The sequence below is a fragment of the Erpetoichthys calabaricus genome, chromosome 1, assembly GCF_900747795.2.
Source record: "Erpetoichthys calabaricus chromosome 1, fErpCal1.3, whole genome shotgun sequence".
Lineage (NCBI taxonomy): Eukaryota > Metazoa > Chordata > Cladistia > Polypteriformes > Polypteridae > Erpetoichthys > Erpetoichthys calabaricus.
In genome coordinates, this window is record NC_041394.2 from 201,084,846 (window position 1) to 201,105,275 (window position 20,430).

A 20,430-nucleotide genomic window follows, 5' to 3' on the forward strand; every position below is an offset into this window, starting at 1 on the left:
ATTCAAACTCTGAAACTGGAGAGAGATAATGGTAGGTTTATCTCAGATCTGTCAATAAAATATTCACTGTGGACAGTGTGGTTTGGATGGAATCTGTATAAAGGCATATATCATGTCTGCTCAAACCTCCACTGTCATTCTCACTAATATAAATCTGTCTTTTAATATGTCATCATCTTCTTTTGTATTCCACTTTTGGATGAGTATTCTGAGCTCACGGATTCCATCTCTGTTTTAAGTCAGGCTGGAAATGCATCAATATTGTATTACAGGCCTGTCATCTCAACTGACTTTCAGCCCTTAAATTCTGATCACACCATCTAGACTGGGTACACCATAAGATTATATATACTGTAATGAAAAATGAGAAAGAGGGAGAGCGTAAAGTGTTGGGGACTTGTTAGTACCCCATTTAATTGAAATGAAAAGGTTGGGAAAATGAAAATAAAGGTGTCATTCCAATAATCGCAGACTTTATTCCTCTCTGTTTAGGTTTGGGAGATGTCCTCTTTCACAGAATTCCTTCCTTGTCTTTGTCTGGTTTATATATCAATGCAGAATTCCAGAAACACTGTTGGTTAAGTAACCTGCTTTAGGCAGAAGAGGCTGGTTCTTCAGAGCGAAGCTGGATGTGACACCAGTGTGCTCTGTTCTCTGAGCTATGGATAAAAGGAGAGAGGCTGTTATCAATCGTATTTCATCCATTGCCGTCTGTGACCTTACCGCCATAGTGCAGCATCGATGCTTCTGACTCAATTGTGTGTAGTTTGGGATCAGAGGCAAGCAATGAGGTAATGACATTGAGATGGCTGTTAAAGATACTATAATACATACAATAGCAGTGGCAACACAAGTCACTATACTAGCTCAAAACAGCCATGAACAATATACAGTATGTTATGCTTGAGTGATGTCCCAGAAGCACCACAATCAGAGGAAGCTTCATTATTCAGAAAAAGTGATTAAGGCGGGAACCCCAGAGATGTCAACATTATAATCCAATATAGGGTTCACTAGTAAGCTTTAGTAAGTGTTGCCACTAGGTGTCTTCTGCTCTAGTAATGCCTTGCTGGCTGATTGTGATGCAGTTGGATATGATTCCAGGCTGTCTCAATGTGACTCTGAGGTGTACAGAGGAAAATATGGAGTAGTCAGCATATTCTATCATCATAGCTTAAAAGGCTACCATGTTCTGACTGGTTATGACTTCAAGTTAAGGTGTTGAATTGTGAGTAATTTTCTATGTTAGGCATGGATTTTTAATAACAAATTGACCATAAGGTTGCCAATAATGCACCTTAGGCAAAAGGTTAATAATTGACCTTTTGGTTAATGTCATTCAATGTGAAACCATATGTTCTAGAGACTCAGGTAAGATACTTATTCATATGCAGGTTCAGTTTACTTAGACATCAGCTGCACAGATCCAGGAGACCATAACAAGGAGTCACAGTGTCCTGGAACAACCTGCTTGTTAGGGGTTGTACTCACACATCTTGAATAGCTTGAAGTGTATCTCAGTGGACTCTGATGACCCTGAGTCTGGATGAACTCCACCTAAGCTGTTTTTGTTTCACTGAGCAATGTGTGAAGGTTGTTTGAGGGTTGCCATGATAACACTATTGTATACTAGTGATAAGGAAAGTTGTTAAGGTAAAGACCCAAGTAGTCCCTGCAGTGTTAGCAGGAGGTTCCTGTGATTTGAGTGAGAGGTATGAGCAGTCAAAAAAGGTAGTGGCTGTGAAAGGAAAGGTACTAGTATGAGAAGATTATATCACTTCATGGAAAATGACTACTGGGAGACCTCAGGGAGTGCATGACAGCATTTCAGTGTCTCAAGATATGTGATACAGTATATTGTGATTTTTTTGGCAGCACCAGACTGACAAAGTTTGTGGATGTGTTGTATATATTGTATGTATGTATTGTGAGCTGTAGTGGTGTCCTTTCTAGTTTTGACTTTTCTGTCTTGCACTCATTGTTTCTGAAATTGGCTTTTTGTGCCCATGCTCCAACTTGTATGATAGATGGACAAAGACGATTCTAAGACTTAAGACACTTGGATAATATAATCTATGAAATAGATGTTAGAAAGGCATGTGCCGGTAAATTTTAGTCATAGGGCTTTGTAAAATATTTCTCCTCCTAATCAGAAAGTCCTATATATGTCCAGTTTACACTAAATTTACAGGTTTTTGTTAGTCACAAGGTATCTTCTAGTTCTAGGTCTAAATGTGGTACTAAACTTCTTATGCCCTTTTTAAAAATTTGATCTCTGCTTTTGCACTTTTTTGATTAATACTCAATGTCATATAATATTATTTTGTAAATCACCATGGGAAAAGTATATCATAAATAACAAATGTATACTGTAAGCTAAAAGGTTTAGATAGCATGTCTCCTTTTTGATCTTGTTTGAAGAATCAGAAAGGTAACACATTTAAACTGCTTTGTGAAACTAAACTAAGAAAGGTGTTCTGTGGCAACTGTTCTTGTAAGAAAGTTTTAGCTTTCATTTTAGGTTATGCTTAACTGCAAAAAATGAATGGCTATAGTTGATATGAATAGTTCTTTTTATAGAAATGCACACCGTTTTACATACTTCAGTTAACTGAGCAATGCCGATTTCATTCAGAACTTACAGAGATACTTCATTAAATAGCCTGACCTCACTAATGAAAAACATTTCAATTATAAAAGCAGAACTACAGTTTAAAAAAAAATACTCCAGCTATCCCTGGCCCCATCTCATAATCTCCTGAATTAGTCCTGAAAATTGGATTTGTTGAGCCATTGCCTGTTTTGCTGCTGCAGAGATTTCCTGACAAGCAGTCTTCTGAGTCAGTTACATTTCCCTGCCAAAAAGTAATTTATGTCATGAAGTGTATGAATACTGTGCTATGTTAGTCTAGAATAAATATAACGCCATTTAGTTCCAATCCTTAAAGCATATATTGATAATATGCCACATTGCTAAATCTAAATTCTGAAGGATAAACACCAAAAATTAAATTCCAAATGACACATATGATATTACATTAGCTTCTTAAATCCAAACTTTGTAAGTATTTGGCACAGGGCTTCATATCGCCTGATATATTAAAGATCTCACATGGCTTATAAACGTTACAGACACAAGATTATGTTTCTTTTGATTTGCACAAATAAAAAATCTAAATAATAAATCACTAAAGCAAGATTAAGTACAAGATCTGAATATTTTTCCCTATATGTAATTATATTTCCATATAAATCATACAGGCACAATGGCAGAAAAAAACAGGGCACAAAGTTGTTATTTAAACTAGTGGGCAGAAAAGTCACAAAAATAAATACTCTGTACTCAGAAAAGCCTACAGAGATAACAAATAAAAGTTGTGTAGTACAAAACACAAGCAGTCAAACTAAATTGTGTAACAAGGTTCATGAAACGCACTTCAGATGATTTTTTTTTTGTTCTTTATTTCGCCTTATGCAATTTCTTGTATTAGGAATTTGTTAGTTTTCGCATACCCCTTGGGGTCAGAGTGCAGGGTCAGCCATTGTACAGTGCCCCTGGAGCAATTACAGGTTAAGGGCCTTGCTCAAGGGCCCAGCAGAGTAGGATCTCTTTTGGCAGTGATGGGGATTCGAACCGGCAGCTTTCGGGATACCAGCACAGATCCTTAGCCTCAGAGCCACCACTCTGCCCCAATTTACTATTTAGATGAACAGAGCACAACAAGCTATTAAAACAGAGGAAGAACACTGCTCCCTAGTAATTGCTGTACATATCATCATGATGTTATTATGGTAACACAGGGTTCACTAGAGTGTTGGAAGGCCCATATGTCTGTTGGATGCTATGGACAAGCAACATGTAGAGGCACCAATATTGAAATGAGGTGGATTGTGGCCTTGGTGGAATCCAGGGAAACTAGAGGACAGGAGACCAAGCAGATGCTACAGTGCCTACAGCTTTTCTGCAGAAAGAGTAAATGAGGCTACAACTATTGGTAGGAAGTTGGAACAACTTCTGCATTAACAGGAGTAGTACAGAAGTTACCTAAAATGCCTTGCCTTTTAAGAATTGCAGAATGCATAGAGATGCACTGGTCGCAATGGCCAGCAGAGGGCACTGTAACATTGTGGGCCCTACACTATATAGAAACTTCAGTCTCACCAATAATTTCAAGCATACAGCCCAATTAGTCCAGACCAGTGGACCGTAGGCCACTTTGCTTATGTCAAACTTAACTACGGACTACTGAGAGCCACCCACAGGTGTAATTCTGCGTTGCATTTCATAAAGTTTCAGCGTTGCTGGATTTTCATTTCAAAGTCCCAAATTTTAGCCAGTGATTAATAACCCTTTAGCTATGAAGATCGATTTACAGTATACAGCCTGCCAACACTGATGTGTGCATCACCAGCAGCATGGAGTGAAAAGACTGCCTTGAGCAGACATGGTCTTTTCAGTCTGATATCAAAGTGAGTTTAGGAGAGAAACCTATGCAATGTCAGTGGGTCTAAGGCTGAGGAGATGTTAAATGTAAGAGAGACAAAGAGGTGACCACAACAAGCATTGGGAGCAGTGCAGAAATGTATGCAATTGAAGCAAAAGTTATTACTGTCTGCAAGAAAGTTAAACAGTATGCTCTGTGGTGGTAGTTTTAGACCCATTTCTCAAGTATCTAAGTATACTGTAGTATATTCTAAGTATACAAGTATATATATGTAAGTATGTAAATATACTATAATCAAAATCCTATTATGTGGTATAATCTGCTCTTCAATTTTGCTCTGTACTTGTACTATTACTATTGTATTGTATTGAGGATTACTTGTGTTCGTGTTCTGTGTATTGTATTTAAACCATTTTTGATGCCCACTGTATGCCCAAACTACCTGGAAAGGGGTCTCTCTCTGAATTGCCTTTCCTGAGATTTCCATTTTTTCCCTATAAGGTTTTTTTTTTTTTTGAGAGTATTATCTTGTCTTCTTAGAGAGTCAAGGCTGGGGGGCTGTCAGAAAAGGCCATCTGTTAAAGCCCATTGTAGCACTCCTTGTATGATCTTGGGCTATACAAAAATAAATTGTATTGTATACTGGTTTAGTAGCTACATTGTAGACTAGCAGCCTTGATTGTTAAAAATAAATCAAGTATATAACTGATTACTGTATCTCAGTGGTAGCCATGATGACCATCAGCTTGCTGATCACAGGACTTGCTTTGAGGACACATTGAGCACTGCTGGCCTGGAATGTGAATGTAAGCTGGGCAGGACATCAATTGTGAGTTCTTATAATTACAGCAGTGTCATGCTCCTCTTTACATTTTCATTGTGTGTGAATATATATATATATATATATACTGTATATGTATGTATGTATGTATGTATGTATGTATGTATGTATGCATGAATGTATGTATGTATGTATGTATGTATGTATGTATGTGTATATATATATATATATTATATATATATATACTGTATATGTATGTATGTATGTATGTATGTATGCATGAATGTATGTATGTATGTATGTATGTATGTGTATATATATATATATATATTATATATATATATACTGTATATGTATGTATGTATGTATGTATGTATGTATGCATGAATGTATGTATGTATGTATGTATGTATGTATGTGTGTATATATATATATATATATATATATATAGTGATGGATGGCAGGCTAAATATTCCGGCCCCTCCAGGCTGCCAGGTGGAGCTCTCCCAACAGCATGGAGGTTCCCCGAATTCCAGCAGGGCCTCATGAACCTTGTAGTTTGTATGCACAGCCCTGCTGGATACTATGGGGGCCACCGGGAGTTGCTGTAGGGAGGCTGTCAGACTGTTATGTGCCGTATAACCTGGAAGTACGTCCTGGTCACATGAACAGGAGAAATGACGTACTTCCAGGTTGAAGAAAAGGACTTTTACCCTGACCCGGAAGTAATAAGGACTTGTGGATTGTTGGACAGGAACACCTCCAGGTCAGGGGGTATAAAAGGACTATGGGAAAGCCCAGACAGTGAGCTGAGCTGGGAGGAGGGTGGCGAAGTGTCTGGGAGAGGAGGATTGGTATTTGTAGTGATTATTGATTATTGTATGTGTAGTGTGGAGTGGAGGGTGCTTTGTGCACATAATTATTATAAAATAAATAAGTCTTGGACTTTTACCTGGTGTTTGGCGTGGTACCTGAGGGTTCAAGATGTCGATAACAGCCTCTACTGCTACACTATATATATAGTGGAAAGATCAGCCTCGACACAGACAGACACCGACTCACAATGTCCCAAAACACACACGTTTATTAATTTCTTCTTAAACCTGCACACACAATACAGTGCACAAACCCCAATACTTTCTACTCAGTCCTTTCTTTGACTCCCTTTCTTTTTTTCCTTCTGCTGCCTCCACTCCTCCCGACTCTGGCTCTCTGAATAGAGTGAGGCAGCCCCTTTTATGGCACACCTGGAAGTGCTCCAGGTGCTCCCTGATGATGTTCTTGCAGCACTTGCTGGTGTGGTGGGAGTGCTGCCATCCAGGGCTCTGAGATGGTCCAGGCGCCCCCTGGTGGTGGCCACGGACCCCAACAGGGTTGAGCTCTCGTGACCCTGATGTAATCCAGGGGAGCTGCCCTCTTGCGCCCCGGGGATGATATTGCCCCTCTCCTGGTCCTTCCCTTCTCCAGGTGTCCCGATGGGGCAAGGTCCCTAGTCGTCTGCCACAATATATATATATTAGCTGTCCTCCATGGCTCTGCCCGTGTAGTAGTGAAACAGGACATATTTTAAAAGTCAATAAACAAACAGGTTTCGCTAGCTAAGCTGAGGCAAGGTATGCTCCAAAATGTGGCGACAGGTAGACCGGTAGGATGGGGATTATCTCTAGGAAATTCTTCCATGCACTTCCTACCTTTGCTATCCTTCTTTTGTTCGTTACTCAGTCTGCACTCAAGTCCTAACTATCAGAACCTCCCTGCTTTCTACAAAACAACTCCACTGCCTTTACTGATATTTATGCCTAATAAATTAACATACTGAACACACTTGCTACAAGCATATGTTAGCCTTGTCATCCACAGACTACTCTACACAACACTGTATGTATCTTTTACATACCCACCTCCAAGAAAACTTGCAAGGAAACAGGTTTATTATAACACCTCTTTCACACATCATACATGATGATGACTATAATAACCCTCCTGCCTTTCACTTCAAAACCATCTTTACGATAGATAGATAGATAGATAGATAGATAGATAGATAGATAGATAGATAGATAGATAGATAGATAGATAGATAGATAGATAGATAGATAGATAGATAGATAGATAGATAGATAGATAGATAGATAGATTTCTGTGCCCCTATGTTCTTGCTGAATAATTGTTTATAAAGTAGGAACTGGCATTCACATTACTCTCTCCTTCTTCATGTAAATCAGTTCTGTGATACTCATTAATCTCTTTGTGTTTAAGCTGGAAAGTTTCAGCTCCTTGAGTGTTTCCTCATAAATCATACCAATAGTCCCTGAATAAGTCTAGTTGCTCTTCTTTAGACTTTTGCTAGCACCTGGTATATTGCTTTTTTATAGGGGTAAAAAGTGTACAGAACTTTTTAAATTTGTGTTATTTAAGTTAACATCTTCAATGAAATCCAATGATATGAAACCACTTTTATGCTCAATCTGATTGATACCAGTGACAGGTCCATCAACTTTATCAAGTATTTTTCTTCAAATATACTTTCCACTTTTTGACTGTCCACTGTGATAATGATCTTAGTTAAGATAAAAATAAAAAGGATTGTTTGATTACTAGAATCCTGACTGATTGATTGATTGATTGATTGATTTATTGAAATGTCAATGTTTTAGTATTTTTGAGTCAAGAGTACTTTTCCATTTATGGTAAAATTCTTTCTAACCTACGGTGTTAAATTAACGGGAAACCGAGCTGTAAATATGGGAAAGTCAAAGTCTAATCCAGAAATAGAAAACAAACAGTTAAGTTTCCTGATGGTCTTTTAGCATTTTCACAAAAACTAAAAGCAAATTTTCTTTCTCTTAAGTTGTTCTTCATTTTTTCCAGCTGTAGGTCTTCTTTTGTTTTTCAAATACCAACCTTTCCTCCTTTCTAATTTCTTATAGGTAATAACTTTTTTCTTGAATTGCCCTGATTTTACTTTGTTATTTTTCTTGTTTTGTTTAAAGTCTGAAATTTGCCAAAAAGAGGTAGAGTCTTCTTTTGTTTTTACTTCATGTGTATAGGAAATGTAGTTAACTGTCTAAGCAGCATAGCAACCATGCTTATCAGTGATGCTTCCTGGTGACATTATCAGCATGCAATGCACCCATCACAAAAAATATAAACAATTCAAATAACAGACATAGATCATTTTTAATATAAAAGAAAGTCAGAAACACACCTATTTGTCCTTAGATCCTGATACAGAATAAAGAATGTTTTTACTTCCTAAGCTATGTTTTTTATATTTACTTGCGTTAGAACTCATTTACCACATATTTGACCATATCTTGATATTGTCCAGGCCCTTTTGCAGCAGGCATATGAGTCATGGCCAAATATTTTCCCATTGCCCTTGGAATGATGAGGAGTCAGCTTTTGCACTTCCCAGGGCAGAACAACAAATTGATGTAATTCATCTTGCCAAAGAATAGTTGTGAATGACATTACACCTGTACATAAACTTTTCCGATATACCTATGAAATTATCTGAAGTCTTCTCAGTTTTTAGATAATATAAATACCTACTAGCTGAACAAATATGCTCTTGTGCATTTGATAACATTATGTTCTAAAATGATTATGCTGTATGTATTATCTTCCATGTCGTCCTCTGTGTGTTTCTTTTGTTATTATTTTTTTCTGTGGCTTATTTTCCATTATATGATAGTGAGACTTACTTGGTCTGCAGAATTGAATAACAGTAAATGTGCAATGGTGAATGATACAGACAAGAGACAAAGAGAGGAGGACAGAGCATTATTATTATTCTTATTTTCTTTCTTTCTTTCTTTCTTTCTTTCTTTCTTTCTTTCTTTCTTTCTTTCTTTCTTTCTTTCTTTCTTTTCTTTAGCAGATGCCTTTATCCAAGGTGACTTGCAAAGCGATTGCATGGAACTGCATTGTAATAAATGGAAATATAGAAGATGTGCTTTTGGTAATGTCTCTTGTCAGGCTAAAATAGCATATTTCTGTGACTTATATGAATGCAAAAGGAAAGAAACATTGATGCATATTCCATTATAACAGTAAAGCTATTGCCCAACCAATTTTTGGAATTATTGAAGTGGAAATCATATTACAGTAACTGTTTCTACACTTATTTGGGCATATTAGGAGATGGCTTCAGTTGATCCTGCATATCACATAACAGAAAATAATACGTCTGTACAAAGCTAAACAATGGATTCATTGCTTTTCACTATATCATTTGTAAAATGTTGAAAGAGCAGGTCAAATATATATACAGTATTGCTTTGCTCTGAAGTAATGTTTTCTTGTTCTAGACCATCAAGTATATCATTATGTTTCCAGAAAAAATTCTAGTGCAGGACGTCTTTGGAGAGCAGATGAGCAGCAGACTACACTAAGCACCTAGCCAGATTATCATAACTGTTAAGCTTCATAAGCAACCACACATGGTATACACTGCTCTATCACAATTTTGGAAAGGTCATATAAAAGGTTGCTGCTTACCACACAATATATTTAAAACACCGCAAAACCTATTCTCATCTGATGGAACTATTTGTCTGCTTAACATCAATGGTTTCTGTCACACATAAGATTCTTTCTCTTTAACTTCTCTGATACCACTGTATTTTTTATCTGTACACATTTATATTGGCAGCAGGTGAACTTTACACTATCTTAAGAGATTCAAGCAGCTTTACGTTACCTCTACACTATTGCTACCTGCAAGTACTCTCATGCCCTTACATTCAGCCATAAAATGGCCTTATTTTTGTGATGGAATAACTGATTCAAGGAAAATCCAATAACAGAAGCAAAAATATTCCATAAACCAGAAATCAGAGAAGAAAAAAGTACTCACAGAGAATTCCAACCCAAAACCAATGAACCACTTCTGGATCTTTCCTGTAGGAGTGACATCAGGGTGGCCCTCGCCTCCTGGGGCTTTACCCACAAAGCACATGGAACATAAGAACATTTAAAGGGACAGTATATAGATGTTTTTAAATATAACAAAACAGCAGTAAAATATAATATGCACATAAATCCGGACTGACAAGTAACACTTACAAGAAGATCTGCTAAAAAGGGGAATTTGATGGTTAATAGGCTCTGTAATGAGTTGTATAATAACTTACGTCTACTTAACATATCAGCCTCTTCCATATTACATCACATGTCATATGCCAAAGTGGCTTTTCTTCTAATAAAATGAACAAGTCTAATCAATCTGGTGTTAAACATGTTCTTCTTCTTCTCATGTGCCTTTTTCCATCCGAAGTTTGGCAATCATCATTTTCCAATTCCCATTATCTTCTGCCTTTCTTTTTGCTTCCCCCGTCTTTTGATGCTCCTTTGTCTTCCTTTAGTATATTGCACCTTTTAAACATCTACAGTGATCTGAGACAATGTCTGGGATCAAAACCTGACACGTGGTTGACAAAGAAAATGTGTGAGGCTCAAAGACAGCAGACAGCCAAGGAGCTGTCTTAGAGACCCAGCCCAAGGGCAACAGCAGTATCAGGAGGGCAGGAACCCCTGGCATCAAAACAGAAAGGTCTAACTTGGTGTCCATGTAGTAAATACAGAGTCACTCATAATGCAACCTCAGTAGTAAACTGAGTTCAGAATTAGAAGGACAGTGGTAAATGCTTAAATGGTGGAAATTAGAGAGGATGAGGTCTAGAGAGAGCGATCAGGAAGGTGGAAGTAGAGAGGTTTTTGGCACTAGAAAAATGGGTAAGTGGATCAGCCAACTTATCTAATAGACAAGGGTTTAATAGCTATACAGGCAGATCCATCGAGGCTGTAGGTTTGTTGTTTAGCCTTTGTTAATTATTACCTGCAATTATTTTTGTAATAAAGGTCCTGTTTTAATTTACTTGGACCTGTTTTTTTAATGTTATGGCTACAAGGGCTCTTTTTATCAAAATAAATACAGAAATATTATGAAGCATCAAACTTTCTATTATGGACCATTTTACAGTGCATCCGGAAAGTATTCACAGTGCATCACTTTTTCCACATTTTGTTATGTTACAGCCTTATTCCAAAATGGATTAAATTCATTTTTTTCCCCAGAATTCTACACACAACACCCCATAATGGCAACGTGAAAAAAGTTTATTTGAAATTTTTGCAAATTTATTAAAAATAAAAAAATTGAGAAAGCACATGTACATAAGTATTCACAGCCTTTGCCATGAAGCTCGAAATTGAGCTCAGGTGAATCCTGTTTCCCCTGATCATCCTTGAGATGTTTCTGCAGCTTAATTGGAGTCCACCTGTGGTAAATTCAGTTGACTGGACATGATTTGGAATGGCACACACCTGTCTATATAAGGTCCCACAGTTGACAGTTCATGTCAGAGCACAAACCAAGCATGAAGTCAAAGGAATTGTCTGTAGACCTCCGAGACAGGATTGTATCGAGGCACAAATCTGAGGAAGGTTACAGAAAAATTTCTGCTGCTTTGAAGGTCCCAATGAGCACAGTGGCCTCCATCATCCGTAAGTGGAAGAAGTTCGAAACCACCAGGACTCTTCCTAGAGCTGGCCGGCCATCTAAACTGAGCGATCGGGGGAGAAGGGCCTTAGTCAGGGAGGTGACCAAGAACCCGATGGTCACTCAGTAAGAGCTCCAGAGGTCCTCTGTGGAGAGAGGAGAACCTTCCAGAAAGACAACCATCTCTGCAGCAATCCACCAGTCAGGCCTGTATGGTAGAGTGGCCAGACGGAAGCCACTCCTTAGTAAAAGGCACATGGCAGCCCGCCTGGAGTTTACCAAAAGGCACCTGAAGGATTCTCAGACCATGAGAAAGAAAATTCTCTGGTCTGATGAGACAAAGATTGAACTCTTTGGTGTGAATGCCAGGCGTCACATTTGGGGGAAACCTGGCATTATCCTTACAGTGAAGTATGGTGGTGGCAGTGTCAGGCTGTGGGGATGTTTTTCAGCGGCAGGAACTGGGAGACTAGTCAGGATAAAGGGAAAGATGACTGCAGCAATGTACAGAGACATCCTGGACGAAAACCTGCTCCAGAGCGCTCTTGACCTCAGACTGGGGCGACGGTTCATCTTTCAGCAGGACAACGACCCTAAGCATACAGCCAAGATGTCAAAGGAGTGGCTTCAGGACAACTCTGTGAATGTCCTTGAGTGGCCCAGCCAGAGCCCAGACTTGAATCCGATTGAACATCTCTGGAGAGATCTTAAAATGGCTGTGCACTGACGCTTCCCATCCAACCTGATGGAGCTTGAGAGGTGCTGCAAAGAGGAATGGGTGAAACTGGCCAAGGAATGGTGTGCCAAGCTTGTGGCATCATATTCAAAAAGACTTGAGGCTATACGTGCTGCCAAAGGTGCATCGACAAAATATTGAGCAAAGGCTGTGAATACTTATGTACATGTGATTTCTCAATTTTTTAATTTTTAATAAATTTGCAAAAATCTCAGGTAAAGTTTTTTCACATTGTCATTATGGGGTGTTGTGTGTAGAATTCTGAGGAAAAAAATGAATTTAATCCATTTTGGAATAAGGCTGTAACATAACAAAATCTGGAAAAAGTGATGTGCTGTGAATACTTTCTGGATGCACTGTATTTCATAATATGCAAAAAATCAGAGTCATTCAAAAGTCTATATTTTTGCTTGAGAGGAGGTTTATTGTGTATTATCATTAGGAAAACATTGGTTTGTAAAGATTTTACCTATTGCATGATATGTCCAACATAAGGTTTGTTAAATAGGAAACATTCCAAACAAAGTGTTAAATATGACAGTGCTTGGAGATGCTTGCTTCCTCTGGTCCAAAATGACTAACCATCATTATGTGAACTCTACTTTGTATTGAGAAGGTATGATGGTGCAATGGTTAATTCTGCTGTCTCGTTGATGCAGAGATCTGTACTTGATTCCAAGCATTGTCAGTATGTTAATAGTTTGCACTGTTCCCTTGGTGTTTGCTGTAGGAGTGATTTTATCTTGTGATAGACCTGTGTCCTTTTTAGAATAATTTCTAGACTTTTTCTAATAATGTCAAGATCAGCTGTGCTTGTGCAGTGATTTAGTAATAAAAAATGATCTCAAGTAAAAAAAATTGCTTTAAGGAGAAATGGCTTTAAGAACAATAAAAAATGGAAAGGCTATTGGACCTGGTGAGATACCAGCTGAAATACAGAAAAGTCTGGTTATGGTGGTTGGGGGGGGGGGGGTGCTACTATGGGATGTAATGATAAGATTTATGAACAGAAGAGAATGCTAGATGCATGGAAAGTGTGTTCACCCCTATTTAAAAAAAGAAAGGTGACATACAGGAGTGTGGAAAATGTATGCCCCATGCAATGAAAATTTGGGACAGAACATTAAAAAAAAACCTGAGAAAGGAAACAACAGACAGTGAATGACAGTTTGGTTTTATTCCTGGAAGAGGAAATAGTAATGCTATATTTGCTTTGAGGCAAGTAATGGAAAAGTACATGGGGAAGGACAAAGAACTGCATATAGCATTTCTAATGACAGGGTACTGCAGCAGGAGGTGTGGAAGTATATAATGGAAAAAGAGGCACCTGAGAAATATGTAAGGCTGGCAAAATATATCTATTACTGGAACTACAGAACTATGTGCTGGAACTACAGAAAACTTCCATGTGAAGTTAGACTCCACTAGGGATCATCCTTAAGCCCTTACATATTTGATCTTATAATGGATGTCCTAACAGAACAAGCACTTTGGGCCATGTCCTTTGCTGATGATACCATTGTAATTGTCTCTAACAGATAGGAGCAGCAATTAAACCTGTGGAGAGAAGCTATGGAAGATAGGGGTTTTAAGATTAGTAGAAAGAAGACAAACTATATCTGGTTTAAAAGAGAACTTCAAAAAGGAGGCATTCAGAGAGATTTAAAAGGGTAAACGAATTTAAACTTCTTGGTTCCTATGTGATAGCAGCTGGTAGATTAGATAAAGAGGCTACATCACAGAATCCTGGCAAGTTGGAACAACTGGAAAAAGCTTTCTGGTGTGTTATGTGATAAAAGGATAACTGTTAGGATGAAGAGATGTCTCTAAAAGACAATAGTCAGACCAGGGATAATCTATGGAGCTGAAACTTGGCTGCTGAATTGAACCCAAGAGACAAAGCTACACGTAGTGGAAATGAAAATGTTCAGGTGGATATGTGGAGTGATGGCAATGTTATGTGAAGAGATGACAAACATGTAGGCATGTAAAAGATGAGATTGGATGGTGAGGGAAGGGGAATTATTGGTAGACAAAAGCAGAGATGGATGTGTTTCACAAGAAAACTTCCCCAGGAGAGAGGATTAAATGGTAACAAATATGAAGATTACAGAGCGTGGAGATGTTTAGTGAAAAAGAGTGAGCCCCAAATGAAAATGGATGTAGCTGTACAAGAAGAAGAAGGCTTTTGTTTCAGTTAAAATTTAAGCATATGTTTCACTCTAAGAATATGAAAGTCCACATTCTACCATTAACTTTTTAGTCTCTGAGTTGTTTAATGTTATAACTACCAACAGATAATAAAAAGAATGAAGATATATACTATATTTAAAAACAAAGTATACAACAAAACATGAATAATAGTGACATACAGTATAACAAGATAATGAGTGCAGTATCTGCTATGAGTGCTTTTTGCATTATTTTCTTTCATTTTGAAACAAAGGGAACTTTTTAAATTCACGTATGAGCCCAGTTAATCATTTTGAATGTAACCATAGTACCATTTCATTTTAAACAGATTCCCCCATTTTGAACGGACATTGCTTTGGTGCAATGACAGTGTGCTGTGAGATTTGTCCTTGTAGTTGGACAAAGAACAAGAGAAGAAATGGGCTTATTTTGTAACAGGAGGATTTATTAAACCAAAACACTGTAATAATCTGTTGTCAGAAAGCAGAATCAAAATAAGTCAAAAGATTTATTTACAAAGAATATGCAAGCAAAGGTTTGCCATAGCCACAATCTTGGATGACCAAGAAGTGCATAAAACTAAACTTTCTATCATCGTGCTGTGCATTTCTGGTAGCCCTCACATAAGAATGCTATGGCAACTGCCAACAAAACATTGCTCTAATTGGTGGTACACATGTGTCATGAATTATTTTGAAGTCCATTAAAGTGAAACTGAAATTAATAATAAATAAAGGAACTGGATTCCTTGATGTCAGTCAGTCATTATCCAACCCGCTATATCCTAACACAGGGTCACGAGGGTCTGCTGGAGCCAATCCCAGCCAACACAGGGAGCAAGGCAGGAACAAATCCCAGGCAGGGCATCAGCCCACCACAGGGCACACACACACACGGGACAATTTAGTATCGGCAATGCACCTAACCAGCATGTCTTTGGACTGTGGGAGGAAACCAGAGCACGCAGAGGAAACCCATACAGACATGGGGAGAACATGCAAACCACACACAGGGAGGACCTGGGAAGCGAACCCAGGTCTCCTTACTGCGAGGCAGCAGCGCTACCACTGTGCCACCCGATTCCTTGATGTTCAAAACCCAATTCTATATATAAAAATTTCAGATAAAGGCAAAGAAAATCTTAAGAAAAAATTAAACAATAATCCAAATCATAACAGGGTTAGGTACATGGTTGATTGTACTTTTGGTTCTGACCTTTGCTCTGTTTAACAATGATGTTTAACAATCCATCCTTTTCTTGCAGTCTACTTGATAATTCGGCCAGTGTCGGTACAATATCATGTAACTATCATGGGACAATCAGTTGGACTTCATACTGTAAAATAAAAACAAAGTTTGACAATATCCCAAGATCTGGGGTTACACTCATATCTGTGTTTATTGTTGAAGAAGCAGGCTACATATAGCTTCATACTAAAAACAACAACATTATTTATTTCTATAGTGCATTTCCATGCAAAGGATGTAGCTTTACAAGATGTACAGATGTTTTATACTGCAGCCCTTTTCTCTGGGTCTCCCTCATGGACAGTCATTTTTTGCTACTAAACTACTTTAGTTTTCCTGGGGAGCTCCTTTCTACTGTGCAGGTGTGCTGTTTGGATTTAACAATATGAGTCTTTTGAGATTGCAGTTATGAAAGAAAAGACATCTTGAAATGTTGGTTGATACTATGTCCCTTTCTGTGTTTACTCAAAAACACTTTGTCTATGAGCTGATTGAGGATTGTATTAAATGTTATACTCAACAGAAAGAAAGTTAAGCGATTTAATTTTTGCAATTTGATTTAGTTTTTAGGAAAAGTTTCAGAAATGAATGATGTTGATGCTAAAAAAACTATTTGCATGTATCTCATCTAAAGTATGAGATAAAAAATCATTTATTTAAAATTAATTGTTCTGATATTTCTTAGAATGTGTTCCTAACTGGGTGTCTTTTGGCAAATTGTTTTTATTTTGACTATGGCATAGTATAACTGTCATTATTGAATTTGACTTAGAGTCTTGTTGATGATCTGAATGAATTTTCACATCATTGACCACCTTTTCATATCTCTTTAGAGGATATGCATGGTAATATCCATGTTTTACCTTTTAAAGATTCAACATTATTCATCTGTGGACAGAGGATAAAAGCACAAAGAGCTGTTGGCTGAGAAGATGGTCTGTTAGGTCAGAAAGCCCGATGCATGGTTAGGGCTTGGAGGTGTCGTCTGTAGGGTTATAGTTTTAAGTCAGTGTGTTGAAAAATGATCACATTACCATGTACAATACATATTTTCCTTAAAGATTACTTGCACAAATGGTAAAATTGAGAACATTTAATGATAAATGTTGACATGGTATACAGTAATATGTACTTTACTGACTAATATTTTCAACTATATAAACATACTTATAGAACTGGCCATGAGGTTATTATGCACTGTCACACAGTGAATTAAAAAGTCTGATAGGAACTTGTACAGCATGTTTATTATTATTTCAAATTAACCAAGATTTATTGGGTGACACTAAGTTTTAAAGTCAAAGTTAATTTTTACATGTTTAAACTCAGTACAACCAAACAGGACAAAATGTCTGACCTGATACAGTGTGGTACATTCTGCTAAAGAGGTAGAAGTTCAACCCTGTCAGTCTGAATGATGTAAATTATACAACACTTTTCTGAAATACGCAATCACTGGCTAGGAGAATGGTGGTTAAGAGTAAATTTGAGCTATAGGAGTAAGATTGCAGCTACTAACAGTTTGAAATCCTTGTTTTCACAAGTGGGAGTTTATAAATTATGGGCTGAGAGTAAATTAGATGTTGGGGATAAGATTCTTGCTAAGAGATTTAATGTTGCTGAAGCACATTTGCTGTTCCTAATTATAGCAGGTTACCACAGGGAATTGTGAGTTTTTCACAAGAAAGATTTGCTCTCTTTGAAGCACACAGATTTAGGGATTTAAAGTGGAAACACATTTTTAATTCTGTATAATTTCATTGGGCAATCAGAATATCTTTAAAATAAATTAAAACAATACTAAAAATCATAAGAAAGCCTGCTTAATATAAGATTGTCACCTATTGTTTAAAATCAGCAATATATGCTTGTGTTTATATTGTAGAACTCTAAAAGTTGTTCAGCTCTTCAAAAAAAAGTAAGAAGCTTATCTTAGACATGCATTTTTTGCTTGTCTAATGCATTTGATCTTGTCTTAACTGAGAAAATCAGCCAGCCATCGATTTATCAGACCCACCTTTGACATTCGCAATGTGCCACAGGTAGTAATGAGTAAAACAATTTGTGGAATTGAATTCATAGTGAACTTAAGAGTTTCATTTTCACAAAAAAATTTTTTTTTTTGCCAAAGAAATTGTGTTTCTCAGTGTAAGGGATGGCTAGAAGATCAACCTTGCAGGGACGCCCCGAGAATGGAAGGATGGGGGAAGGCAGGTACTTTTGGAAACTGCCTCCCCCAAGACACTCTATGATAGCTCCCTTGGAGTATAGTGGTGCCCAGGGCATCCTGGGACTTGGAGTTTACTATCTCAGCCCTGTTGACTGCTGAAGACCCAGAAAGCGAACCAGAGTCCGGTGGAAGTGGACAAAGCTTGCTGGGAGGTGTGGAGGAGAAAATAGAGAGAGAATTATTGTGTATTGTGTTCATTTAATTGCTTATTGTGGCTGTGGTGCTTGGGGAGCACTGTTGAAGGAGAAGAAAATATTTAAAAATCTTTTGGTGCTTTTACCTAGTGTCCTGAGTGTCTGTCTGTTGGGTTTAAAGGGGCAACAATGCCACCTAGCGTTCACATCAGCCAGTGACAATCTATGTGCACAAGCACAGCCCAATTTATTCTGGTGTGGGGTGTTTAAGATGGTGAGGCTGCAACCTACAAGCACTTCTCAGTTGTTAAAATCCATTGGCATGGGTGTGTAGCCGCTGGTGAGTCTCCACAAGGATCCTGGGTTGGATCAACTTACAGAGTTGGGGACAGTAATTGAGTGAGCGCAGCTGGTGCAACCCATCACTTGAAACGAGTAATGCAAAATTATTGGCAATCCGATAAGAGCATGTAGAACTGCGTGGAAGGACCCGTGGCAGTTGGCGACTGAGAAAGAAAACAGCAATTCTGTCTTTAAATAGCTTTTAGGGAGCAATATTTCTTGCTTTCCATACCTAACAACTTTAAAAATCCAAGATAACTAATTTTAGTGATTTTCACATTTCACAGTTGTGCAATCTCCATGCAAAAAAATTTTAGGAGCAATTTTACTAAACTGTATGTGAGCTCTGCTGTTTTGATTCTCAGTACCCACAAGCTGTCCAAGTAACATCAAGCTCAAAAGCAGTAACCAGACCTGGATGGAATGCCAGTCCATCTCAGAGTAAAATAACACACATTTCCGCACTTGGTCATAAAGCATTACTCTACAGTTACAAATTGACCTAACACAACCTTTGTGAAGAAATAATGAAACCAAAAGAAAGACCAATACAGATTCATGAAGAATGCAAACTCCACAGACAAACTGAATTGGGCAAGGAACTGCACCCATTATCACCGCAGTGGTGACAGAAGAGCTAACCACTGCACCACTCTGACATTCAAGAGAAAAATATCTCATTTAAAATGAAATCTTAGAGCACATTGCTGGACAACATTTTTTCTTTTTTCTTTTTTCTTAAAAAGTCCAAAAGTGGAACTTCTTCCTTGGGAAAAAGGGTTCTAGAGCAATTTGTTTGTTTCTTGCTGTTGAAACTGTTACATCCAAATATTCACTTCCGCATTTACAATGATGATAGCTGCAAAATTCTTTGTGGAGAATTAAAGTAAATATTGTCATGTTCATCACTGCACCCAAGGTTTATCTGCCATTCATGAAATTATTTTCAGTGTCAAACATGGCAGAGCTATCCAGGCAACTGTAAATTTATCATCATACAAAGAGTAAATCAAAATTTATATTATCAACGGAGCATGGAAGCATTTACTGGAACTGCATTACATTTTAGAGCTGTAAAGTTTGAGTTACCTTTTTGTTGACAGGTGGCTTTCTGCAGAATGTTCATGTGCTAAAAGTAATTTTTGAAGTAATGATGATAGTGTGCATTGTGTTATTTTAATGTGCTTCTTGATGATTTGCAGTTTTAGGTGCTACATCAATAAGGCATCATTTTCCTTTTACTGGGTTTTAAATACTATCATAGGAATGAATATACCTTCTCAGCCAGCAAGTGTAACTGAATTGTAACTGAACACACACTAAAATCTAAAAAACAAATGTTTGAGTGGATTTTGAATCTGCTGTAGTTTGTAAAAATGTTACCTGGCTTAAGAACAGGACATCATTAGAAACAAATATGTACATCAAGACCTTGACACTTAACAGACATACTGGTTAGGAGCTAAGTTAGAGTGTTCAGCACAAAAATAATTTATGCACTATTAAAAAATAATGAGACAAGGACCAGAAGATTGATTACACAAGAGGGACAGGCTGAATTAAAGTGAAAAGCATAAGCAAAAAATGCTTTAAAGAGAAGCAGAATAATATCAAAACCAAAACGCTAAACAAAATCAAAAATAAGGTTTGGCTGGTTTTACATGCTTAAGCTGTGATCCAACATTTATTTTAATATTTGTAGCAGCTGTACTGTTCCTTACTCTGTGTAACTCCTTTGTCTGTTTTAAAAGAAAATCATTGTCTGCAAATGATATTACACAGATCATTTCCAAAAAAAAGAAAAGCTTCATTATCA